Source organism: Opisthorchis viverrini (assembly GCF_000715545.1).
Source record: "Opisthorchis viverrini unplaced genomic scaffold opera_v5_116, whole genome shotgun sequence".
Taxonomy (NCBI): Eukaryota; Metazoa; Platyhelminthes; class Trematoda; order Opisthorchiida; family Opisthorchiidae; genus Opisthorchis; species Opisthorchis viverrini.
Genome location: NW_008751772.1, coordinates 1415474 through 1427737, shown reverse-complemented (window position 1 = coordinate 1427737; position 12264 = coordinate 1415474).

Here is a 12264-nt window from a genome sequence, read left to right as displayed (position 1 = left end):
ACGATGACTTATCTTGTATCTGAATTGAGATTTGAATTCAGACGATGACTTATCTTGTATCTGATGATCGCACACCAACACGTGTCAGCTCCACTGATCCAAAACCGCTCCCTCCCCCTTGCCAGTCCCACGCCTTTCGGTTCTGTTAACACTGGGATGCATGGCGATTTCTACCACCTTGGTTACCTGTCCATGTGACGGGAACCGTGGTCCTCGCCTCACCGTTTCTACATCTATTTCGTGTCCCGTGTCCAGTACGTGTTCTGCAATTGCTGAGTACTCCAGTAACGGATGATATTCATCTGCATTTTCTGGCGGCCTGTTTATTTTTATATTATGCTTAGGGATTTTGTTGTGTAGTTCCCTGGCCGACTGCCTTATATAGACCTTAGTGAGTTCGGTCAACTTAACTTTTTGGACGCATTCCCTGATACAGTTTGTCGGGAGGCAATGCTTTTACTGCCCCAGTGCAGAGCGCAGGATTTTCCCTCCCTGAGAAACTACTCTTATGTTAGCGGTGTTTACATTTCTTAGAATGGCCTCGGATGAATCTTGTTTAAATGGAATAACAGCGGTCCCGATCTTTTTTCTCCTTTTGTTTCTCTACCGATACCAACACCCTTCGCACTTGACGCCTAATCAAGCTAGTACCTAGAAGGTTGTTCTTTGCTTCAATTTTGGCCGCTGTCCGATCAGCTCCCTCTATGAACAGGGCCGCTACATGCATAAAATCTGATGGATCAATGTTAGCGAATACCGATTCCAGATAGACAGACAAGTAGTTGAAGACTTCCCCAGTGCCTTTGGCTACTTTTTAGTTTTCCCCGGATTTCTGGGCACGCAGTCTCAAAAGGTCTGTATACCCTAAGTTCACCCTATCTATATACTAAATTGGATATGTGAGCGCAGTTCCTTCAGATAATTGTAAAACTCACTAAACATTTCTCACTTCATCGCGACAAAAGTGTCATCTACATACGGCCCGAATACCTCAGGTGGGTATGAGAATCCGGCCAAAGCTCTGTGTTCAAATTATTCAGTAAACATATTTGCCTAAATCCCGGAGTGTTGGAGATTTCATTGCTAAACTCTGTTCTTGAGTATAAATCACTGAGTCGAAAAACGAATTGAGTAAGATTCAGGCATGCTTTGATGCCTTCCGTAATGTCATCTACCGCAAGCGGTGTCCGTTCTGAAAGCACTGTTCTTCACTAACTCTCACTTGGCTATTTCTAAAGAGTTCTCATTTGTCACATCTGAACATGCTGAATTCACATCGAAACCTACAAGGATGTACTCTGATTAGCGGTTGGCACTAGATTTTCCGATGAATAGCTTTAAAATACCGGCCAAGAGTCTGACCAGTCTATGCGGCGGAGAACCTATTCCATCTAGCTTCCGTCTAACTGGAACATTTGGTTTATGGATATGTGGAAGGCCATAAAGCCGGAAGGAGCTCAACCACTTGGTCAAATCACCCACTAAAGGAAGACTCGATCGCGGACGTGTAAACCGGCAGTAAATTGCGACACTTTCATCCTGGTTGCAACAACCCAGCATCTAGAAAGAACCTACGAATTGCCAAAGTTGGAGGAAGTCGCTTGTTACTAGGCGGTATCTAGTCAGTTCCAAGCGCAACGATTTACGCTTTACTTGGTTACTGCGACGGGAGTTAGATGGCCGTTTTGTGATACCGGTTTACAGTCATTATCTTTATCACACGAAGGGATTTCGGGCGGCTTTTCAACAATCAGTCACACGTTGAAAACCGAAGTTCCGATCGAAAATAAACATTCGATAGGGCTGGACCCGTGTATTATGCGAGTGCTAGTCGTCGATCGATTATCTGGTCAGTATTCGCCGAAATCACGTTCGCTCTGATGTTATCGCAATCGGTCTATTATTTGACATAACGAAAGTTGTTCCATGCAGGCTATCCGAGGTAATTTGGTTACGAGATGATTAAGCAATCAACCGCTTTAACGAACTGTACTCTGATTAGCGGTTGGCACTAGATTTTCCGATGAATAGCTTTAAAATACCGGCCAAGAGTCTGACCAGTCTATGCGGCGGAGAACCTATTCCATCTAGCTTCCGTCTAACTGGAACATTTGGTTTATGGATATGTGGAAGGCCATAAAGCCGGAAGGAGCTCAACCACTTGGTCAAATCACCCACTAAAGGAAGACTCGATCGCGGACGTGTAAACCGGCAGTAAATTGCGACACTTTCATCCTGGTTGCAACAACCCAGCATCTAGAAAGAACCTACGAATTGCCAAAGTTGGAGGAAGTCGCTTGTTACTAGGCGGTATCTAGTCAGTTCCAAGCGCAACGATTTACGCTTTACTTGGTTACTGCGACGGGAGTTAGATGGCCGTTTTGTGATACCGGTTTACAGTCATTATCTTTATCACACGAAGGGATTTCGGGCGGCTTTTCAACAATCAGTCACACGTTGAAAACCGAAGTTCCGATCGAAAATAAACATTCGATAGGGCTGGACCCGTGTATTATGCGAGTGCTAGTCGTCGATCGATTATCTGGTCAGTATTCGCCGAAATCACGTTCGCTCTGATGTTATCGCAATCGGTCTATTATTTGACATAACGAAAGTTGTTCCATGCAGGCTATCCGAGGTAATTTGGTTACGAGATGATTAAGCAATCAACCGCTTTAACGAACTGGTCAGACAACAACTGCTTGCGCGACACTGCGTCCAGTTCCGGCAAGGCCCGATTCAGCGACTGATGCAGGCTGGTGAAGAAGACAGTCGAGTCACACCAGAGTCCCATGCTGGCCGCGCCGAACCACCTAATGGCCTCTTTCCGCATTCCCCAAGTTTTCGAGAAAGCAATAGCTAAATTCGCTAAATTCGCGGCTAATGCAGCGTACAAGCACTAAGGAAGGGTCCGAAGAAATATTGTGTCGTTTGGCAGGTTCAAGTATGTTCTTACAAATCGATCTAAAGAATGCGTATCTTCAAACACCACTGCATGATGTGTCTGATAGTCTTACCGTGATCAACACGCCTTTCGGTTTATGCAGATACAATTTTGTTTCTTTGGTCTGAATGTCTCACCAGCTGTATTTCAACAAGTGATGAATATTATTACAAAAGTTTTGGAGGGTGTTGAGACATATCCAGATAGTGTCATGGTGTATGCTGCTGATTAAGCTACTCCTGATATGCGTCTGTCTTTTTTACTAAATGGATTTTCTGAGTCCAAGTAACTATCTACCCTGAAACGTGCACCTTTAGAGTTCTATTCTTTTCATGCCTTGGTTACATTGAGGATGGCTGCGGTTTAAAACCGATGCAAACCGTATACCTCCTTTAGCATATGTGCCATCACCAACCAATCTTCAAAAACTGCTTTCAGTTCATCGGAGCACTTCATTATTACTCTCGTTTTATCCCCAATTTCGCCAAACATGCAAGTTGCTTGTTTGATGTCGTATCTTTCAGTGAATTCAGTCAGTTCAATTCAGTTCAGTTCAGTTCAATTCAGTTCATTTCATTTCATTCCAGTTCAGTTCGGTTCTGTTCAGTTCAGTTTAGTGTAGTTCAGTTCAGTTCAGTTCAGTTCAAAACAGTTAGGCTCGGTTCAGACTTCAGCTCATCTGGCTGGCAACCTTAAACTTCCATGCATTGATGAACCCAATGGGACTTTCATTATAGCTGGCATAACCCCACCGCAACGACAAGGTAATAGGTAATATACGGATCGTGTATTCAACACGGCTAAGGAGCTTTAGCAAAGCAACGTTTGTTCAGCAATTTCGGCCGAAATTATTTGTGTTGTTATTCACAACCGCACAATTTAGAGGAACATTTACCGCACAAATCGACTTTCAACGAACAGAACGCTGGAACACCCGGTGCGATGAAACGGCAGAAGGCCAAGCCCGAACTGATGCTAATATTTTCGCCTCTTTCATGTTTTGGACATTCACTTCCAAAGATCTGTTGACTTAACTCACAATTATTATTCTGTACAGAGGAAATCAATGGAAGCGCACAGACATAACACTAGTTCGGTTGACTTCATAAGATTTGATCTAATGGTGGAGCATGGTTAACCACAAAGAATCCAGACAATTCCCTGTCCGGATGATCAACTCATATAACCTCGGTGAACTGCCAACGCACCAAGTTTCCTGATTGATTTTCTCAATTTTATGATACCGTCTTGATTGGTTTCTCTCCCTCCACATTCACGATTGATAGTTATTGCAACCGGAACCATATCCTATCCTGGACGTCCGTCACCATTTCAACTATCTCATTATCCGCACAGCAGGATTAGCAACAGAAATCGGACTATTCATATGGTAACTGAATGCTTTTAGACAGCTCACGAACAGTTTTGAATTTCTTGGGGCTCATCAGGTGGGCGCACTTCCCGAGTTCGCGTCAGTCTTCTGTTCGAGTTTAGCATACAGTTGAAGCGCACCATCATTAGCGACATTCAGGTGGATTCGGTTGTGCCTCCTGACAAAATCAAATTCCTATGCAAGTTGGTGCATTTGCCCAATTTTGGTTCAAGTAGAACTTAAACTTGAGGGTAATGCAAGAACTGCGTCTACCTGAGGAGCCCCAAGACGGGCGAAACCGGCCACAGTAGTACTACGTATTTGGTTTCGTATCGTCCACAGAATTTCACTCATATGCTACGTAGCTGAAGACTGTTGCGTGTTCTCCGCACTCAGCGAAGAAGCTTATATCAAAACGCTTCACAATGTCCAGAACTCAGATCTGATGATACTCACCACCACTACCCATTCATACATTTTTTTATTCTCCGACCCAATATGGGCTTGATCCCCAGTGTGCTTCACTGCCAATCTTCTCCACTGTTTGGCATACTGGCCTTTTTTCCTCGGGAGTGCTGAATTCTGCTGGGGGAAATTTGGATGAATTTTGTAGGAACACAATTTCCTGTTCGCTTGAAAGCATCCATTACCATGAGTCCAAACCTGTGTTGGATATGCATGACCCACAGTCCTTTTTATGCGTGGGGAATCATTCGTTTGCATGCCTAGAAGGATATCCCAGCTGAGATTCTGGTTCTTCTGGTTTGCGAGGTACCTCAGCACACAGTTCATCTAATGGAGCTGTGCAAAGCCGTGTACGACGCCGAAACCCTCATCGAGTCTGTCCATAACGTGCGTTCCTAACGGGCAAGCGCTGTTGTCTGATTTTACCAAAATAATATGAAATGCAACTGGTCCGTACGTGTTTTGCCATCGTTTCAAGACATGGGTTGTATTTGCCATCAAACTAGCTGTACAGAAATCGCTCGATAAATCCCAATGAATTCAGCCAGAACCGTCCGGATTCTCAGACACTGTTGGCTCATCAAGACGCCTTCACAAATCTGACGCACTAATGCATGTTTGATGTACAGGACAAATAAAAATAGGCCAGCGAATCGACACAGGTGGGGCAAATTTTGTGGTCATCTGTCTACTCCAACGCATTGCTCGAATTTCAATTTTTCTCATCACTCGCTTTCCAATCGCCTTTCACTCACTTTTCGCTCTGGCCGGACTGGAGACCTATTGCAAGACTTAGCTTAATCGACTTCGAGTAAGTTCTCACACAGTCCGTTACAACCACATAGAATGCTTTGTTGAAGTCGTTGGGAAGGCTTCAGTTTGTCTAACAATCGGACTGTAAAGGAGCCGTTTGGGATCGTCTGTTTTCTTCTCTAACGACACTCGCAACCTGAAATTGTTGTATTACATTTATCAACTTGTCTATGCCCGTGAGAATTTTTTATGCGTGTGAGACTGCACCGACTCCAAGCTAGATGTATCTTGTCCAGGACCATAATCCAACCATTCCAGTTCCGCGGTACCGCACATAAATCAAAAGAACGGCGAGACCGTTTACCAGTGGAGGAAGGATACCTGCTCATTAAGTGACCAATTAATACCAAGCGACCCAATTAATGCAAAACGATGATAGAAAAATGCAAAAAGCAAAATCAGTGTGCTTGTCAGAAAACATTATCTAGTTACTCAAAAGGAGGAGTTTTGGATAAATCGGATGCGAAGTACCGCACTGAAATCAGCACAATGGAGAGACCGATAACCAGGGTGGGGGGAGGAAACCCTGCTCAACTGCTGACCAATAAATCGCCAAGCGACAAAACAGGCCGGTTCGCCACACAATTGATACACAACAAAATCAGCACGACTATTCGTGAAACGACCGCCAACCAAGAAGATTGCTGAAAACTCTTCAACAGCCCATTACCGGCCTTCCCTCTCTGGGTTTCATCAGATACGCGTACAATGCGATTTTCAATTACAGCATAAATTTGATGGAAGATTACAGACAAATAAACGCCACGAGTAGATGCAGCGTGACAGCTGATTCACACGATCCAAAGTTGTGTTTCCTAGGACAAACTTCAAGAGAATATTGTACTGATATTCGTCCCGTGGTTCACCAAGGCTGTCAACCCAAAGACTGCGAAGGAATTTGATGAGCATTTGTCCTGATCTCGTTTAGGAGCCAAGAGTACGCAACAGGCCCATAAGTGTCCTTGTATAAACATGTGTTACCTTATTTCATCAGAGTACTATGTTCAAGGGTGTTCTGGTTTCTTCTTACTCTTAGCTGTCGGGAACGAATGAAGTGTGAATCTATTTGGGTGTTGATGCAAATGACGGTACGTTCACGCCCGGTCAGGAAGTTGTCCAATTGAAGTTGGCTTCATATGTTTGTTAACCTTCCTCAATTTACCCTTTCCGCTTTGCTCTGTTGCGCTTAATGTCGTGGTGGGTTAAATGTGTTGGCTGGTTCGAGAGACACAATTGATCTGAGAACGACCGGCATCGAGTGCGTCTGGGGCACTAGGATGAGTTCCGATACTTTATCTCTTTCATCGTTTCATTGTCTCAGCCAACTTTACAATGATTCCGGCGCTTCAAAAAACACATAATTGTTTGTGCTCCCCGAACGGACGAATCTCCCGGAGGAAGAATCGGATGAGACCTCTAGATTCTGACTGATTTCTGGGACGATCGGGTTAGGGCCTGCAGTGGCAACTACGCCGTTGCTCTCTCACGGACTTGAGAAATGCGAAGAATGCACCAAGATACATCTGGCTTTTTCGGAAAACAGGTTTCAACACTCTATGAAGCGGCCGATCCCTCTAGTTTCCGTTGCCAGTGGATTTACACTAAGCACTTACAGAGCTTTCACATCTACAATCAGTAGATTGTTCGGTAACGACCAAGTCAGTTCTCGTTTGCTGTGGTCATGGAATCCAAGGAAAACGTGCACTAACCGCATATTCGTAACCACATTTGCAACATAACTGTCCACCACTTGACCATTATGTAGAATCCCGAAGCAAAGGAACTGGTATATTTTTCTGGTTGCTGGCAATTGGAAATTCGTTCAGAAAATTTACGTCCCTCTCAAGATTGATATTCCTAGAAATTAAAGTTTGGTAGGACTCATCTGGATGCTTTTATTAATAGGCTCACATAGCTTTTGTTTTTGCTACGTTTCACATCGTGGTTGCTGAGCAAGCGCATATACAATAAACAATACAAACTCATTAGGCGTACATGGTACGAAGAACGTTACGAAGAACACGTCAGCCGAGATCTTCCCGACAAGACAACGTTTTTTTTACTTCTAAAGACAGCGCGAATCTTTGGCAGTATGAACAGATTTTCATAAATTCCTGTATGATAATCCGATCTGTGATGAAAAGCTGAGAAGCAACGTACAACTTTTCCATTCTTATTGAGAATCATCAATGATGCGCTTAGTAGTTGCAATATTCAACCGTTAGGCCACGCCTGTTAATCTCAATTAATCGGGGCATATCTCCGCTCGTTCTTGAAGCAAGGGATTCACATCACATATGAGAGACATTTCCTCACAAATTCCATTCGTCACGCGAATTATTCTTCCTCCTTAACTACTTACAGTCTCTTGGTAGTGTGACGACAGTCGGAAGTTCTCGATTAAATGGAAATCCTAAATTTTCGTGAAACGTCATCAGAGCTAGACTTAACTCAGTAGATTGACTTGAATATTCAGTCTACCGATTTTGTGACTGCAAGCGAATTCACTTTAATATTGGTGCTCGCGCGCCCTTTCCAAAGGGGCTTAGCATTACTGTCAGCAGTGTAGCTTACTAATATTACAGAGAACATGGCGACACTGATATTACATGGAAACAAAATATGTTAAACTAGGTATACAGCGAAACGCATTCAAACCTCGTCCTTCAGCTGATCTTGGTGGACAGTATTTCCCAAAAGATCAACACTCGTTCACCTAGAACACCGATTCAGTGCCTAGCTGCTCTCCCGCCCAAAGGAATCACGAGGGCAGAGAAACTGCTAATTTGCGAAATGTCGAAGTTGTGTTCGAAACCCGGATCCTCCATCCCGTAAGATCACCCTTAAATCGTTGAGCTTCTTGAGTTCACCAAAATTATTCTTCAAGTCTTGCGACTACTCTATGGAAGGAAATTCAACGATACGTTCGTCTTCATGCATTCAAAAGATATGTTCAGAAAATGATGCTGCACACAGGGGCCTTTTACCCTATTTCTATGTTTCACGATGTTTTCCCTTCAACTGTGGAAAATGAGTAGCGTAATGTTTTGCGGGCTGTCGTGTAGATCCTGTGCAACAGCATCCTACACATACGGATAAATACCGCACTGGTCAGTAACGAAACAATGTTAAAAAACCTAGTCCCTGCTTGATCGCTTCATGATCCTTGCATGGACGTCGATCGTGGCCATTTGGAAGAAGTATTACGCCGGGGATTGCAAAACATCCAGCCTTCATCGATTGACGTCACCTCTGCTGCTGAACAAGTTTCATATGGGTCGAGGAAATCCTTGAGTAACCGGCACAAAATCTGTGACATTTTGGTGTCCCCGTACAAAAACCACGATTGCTAGTTGTATGCCGTCTTTTATTTTGAAAGAACTCTCCATCAGTTTTCAATGCATGTGTCAGTGTTGAACACGGATTCTGACAATGATGATGATGTTGATGATAGAGATGACTGCCCTGGAACGTGAAATCCTGAACATGTGTTGTATGTGTAGTAGTAGAGTGAAGTAGAAAAAGTGTGTGTAGTACAGTTTTCATTGATTAATCAGTAGTACGTGTCGTTCCATACTTCGCTTTTCTTACAACTAGTAATGGGTTCACTCTTTGGCTACATTGGATCCCTGTTAAAATTTGGTAAGCTGATTTATCTGCCTTACATAATCCCCCTCCCCCATTATCTCTAACCGGGGCGCAGATGGAGAATATCATGGGATGGCAAATACAGGGTGCTCCAAGACGTACGACTTACTCCGGCAGAGGACCTACTGGCCCGGGATGAGAAATGAAGTGATGTATTATTTGGCGTCCTGTAAGCGTTACCAACTAATGAAAGGGGATACGCTAGGGGCAGTCCATCCCATGAAACCTATTTCAGTCTCATAAATCGGCGAGTTGTGGTCAGCAGATCTCATGGGCTCCTTTCCGGTGAAAACCAGTGGAACAATACATCGTGATAATGACAGGACATCTGTCGCGATGGATTGAGGCTGCAGCCGTGCCTAGTCAGCGGGCGACGACGATCAGCGGAATGGTAATGCATCACATCTTGGCCAACCATGGGGTACCAAAAGTGATCCTAACCGATCAAGGACGTTGCTTCGAGAGTGAAGAGTTTGGGAATCGGTTGCAGAAGTTGGGTATCAGATCGATCCTAACCGATCAAAGACCTTGCTTCGAGAGTGAAGAGTTTCGGAATCGGTTGCAGAAGTTGGGTATCAGATGGCTGAGGACGGCACCATACCACCCTCAAACAGATGGCCTAACCGAACGTAATAACCGAACGATCAAGAAGTGCCTGGCGGTCAAATGAGGTTACAGGAAAGTGTGCTTGTCGATGGTGTTGCCAGCTTATCGTGCTTCCGTACAGCCAACCACAGGCAATTCACCGTTTATGCTGAAGTAGGGTCGATATCATCGCCTTCCGGTTGATGTGGAAATTGGAGTGAGGCCGGCGACACGCTTGTTCCTGGAGGATAGTAAGAAAGAAGGAGAGCTCGTGAAAACTTAACCGCCGTTAATGAAAGGACTAGACAGAAAACGGCGAGTAGAAAGGCACGAACATTCTCAGTAGGCATGAAAGTCAGGTGGAAGCAGGGCAGTCGATGGCTAGGGCCGTTTGTCCTTACCGAGAGCCAGGGAACGTCTATACAATTTGGAATGTTCGGAGATCGAAAACAGTAAAGGGGACGCAGCTTCACAAGTGGCATGATACATCCGAATAGTGGCCGGGTAGACCCGCTGCCGAGGCCGACCTGACGGAGGTTAATGAAAATCAACGGCACGCGAACGACCTTTAAATGGTGGTGTGTAATGGTGATACTACGGATGGGGAGGCCCGCGAGTAGAATGTTTTGTTCGTGGAATTTTGCTTTGCATCTCTTGAAGGAGGGAGATCTGTTGCGGAATTTTTGGAGTTGCTTTGTAACGTCTGCTTGGATTCAAGCAAGGAGGCATTGGGTCAATGAATATCCAGGAAAGTTAGAGAAGACGCGTTCAGGAGAAGATGGATATCCAATTTTTGTAAGATGTAAATGAGAGTTTTGCTTCCCTGCCCAATAGTATGTAACCGGTCAGTTGGCAGTTACTAATAAACAACTCCGCAGCGAAGGCCTTCTCCCTTTCACCGGAGGGTGGAAATGAGGATAAAGTTCACGGGATTCATCACATGAACTGGTGAAATGGCGAGTCAGAAGATGTCACGGAAAGATCGCTTTGTTACTTGAGAAAAACTAACATGTTTTGAAAATGAATATGCATTTTGAGATGCCAGTTGTATTTCGTTAATTTTCAAAAGTGGCGTCAAGGTTGAAAATATTTGATTAAGGATTTGAGGATGCATAGACCAAACTCAGCAGGGTAGCAAGTCCAGGCACTGGGGTATCCAGATCTAGCCAGTGTCATTCTTCTGGATAACCAAGCATTGAAGTTGAGTGAGTTGTGCTTTGTATCTTCTGTGCTATGGTACAGAATGAACTCAGATTTATATGCATCACCCACAAGTAACCCAGAGGGAGAATAGATTAGATTTACACCTGAAACTTCTATTTAGGAAGTTGACACTCGAGCAGCCAGTTAATGCCTTGCCACGTGATGTGGTTTCCCGTGATTCAACGATGAGTGTGTGCTATCTAAGTAAACGCCAATCACACTGCTGATCAGTCTCTTGTGGCTGAACGGTTAAGTATTAAACCATTGGCCGGAAGGTCGCCGGTTCTTCATTCCATACTGGAGTGAGATGCGCGCTCCTGCTGACTTGTGATATGAAGGAAACACCTGTACACTGCTTCTTGGTTTTTTCAGCGTAGACTGTTACCAGTGACATGATGAAAAGTCCATTCCAAAGAGAGAGTTTTTCTAGCGTATTTTAGTTAAGGCCACAATCGTTGTATAGAGTGCAGGGGTGCAGAATGGCCTTCACTAGAAATCCGGAAACAATATGGTATGAAGGTGTGGTGTAATTGGCCTCAAACGCATCCTGGGTCTGAGCAGGCGAAAAATGCAGCCTTTGGGTGGAAACTCATGTTTGTCTTCCTCAAGTTGGCTTATTCCCGCCAAATGGACAACCGGGATAACCACGTAGGACGAACTCCTACACCAACAGGAATAGGGCCACATAACTTAATCATACAGAAGAGGTCTGGTTCGAGACTTCGTTCTCCTGTTCATAAATCAGTGGACGGTTGACACTGACGCAACTCACGTGGAATTCATATCATCATATTGCTCACGAAATACAGATAACAGGCTAAGTAACACGGTGAAGCTCAGTCGGTTACGGCACCAACATATATTTTCACCAGGCCATGGGAGCGATTCCAGTGTTGAAATCATTCATTTACAAATAAATATAATGCATCTTGCTGACTTGATTCAAGTCAGATTATTGCAGCGCCCAGTTAGAACGGGTCTATCGACAAACCAATTCAAGTTAGCACACGATCTCGAAATAGTTATTATCAGCGATTCTGAAATGACTGGACAATATTAAACTGAGGCGAAGCACACCAAAATCATGTCCTCTCAAACGAATTGTCTGACGGTTTCGAAGAATGGTGAAGTATTATTTGATTAAGGATTTGAGGATGCATAGACCAAACTCAGCAGGGTAGCAAGTCCAGGCACTGGGGTATCCAGATCTAGCCAGTGTCATTCTTCTGGATAA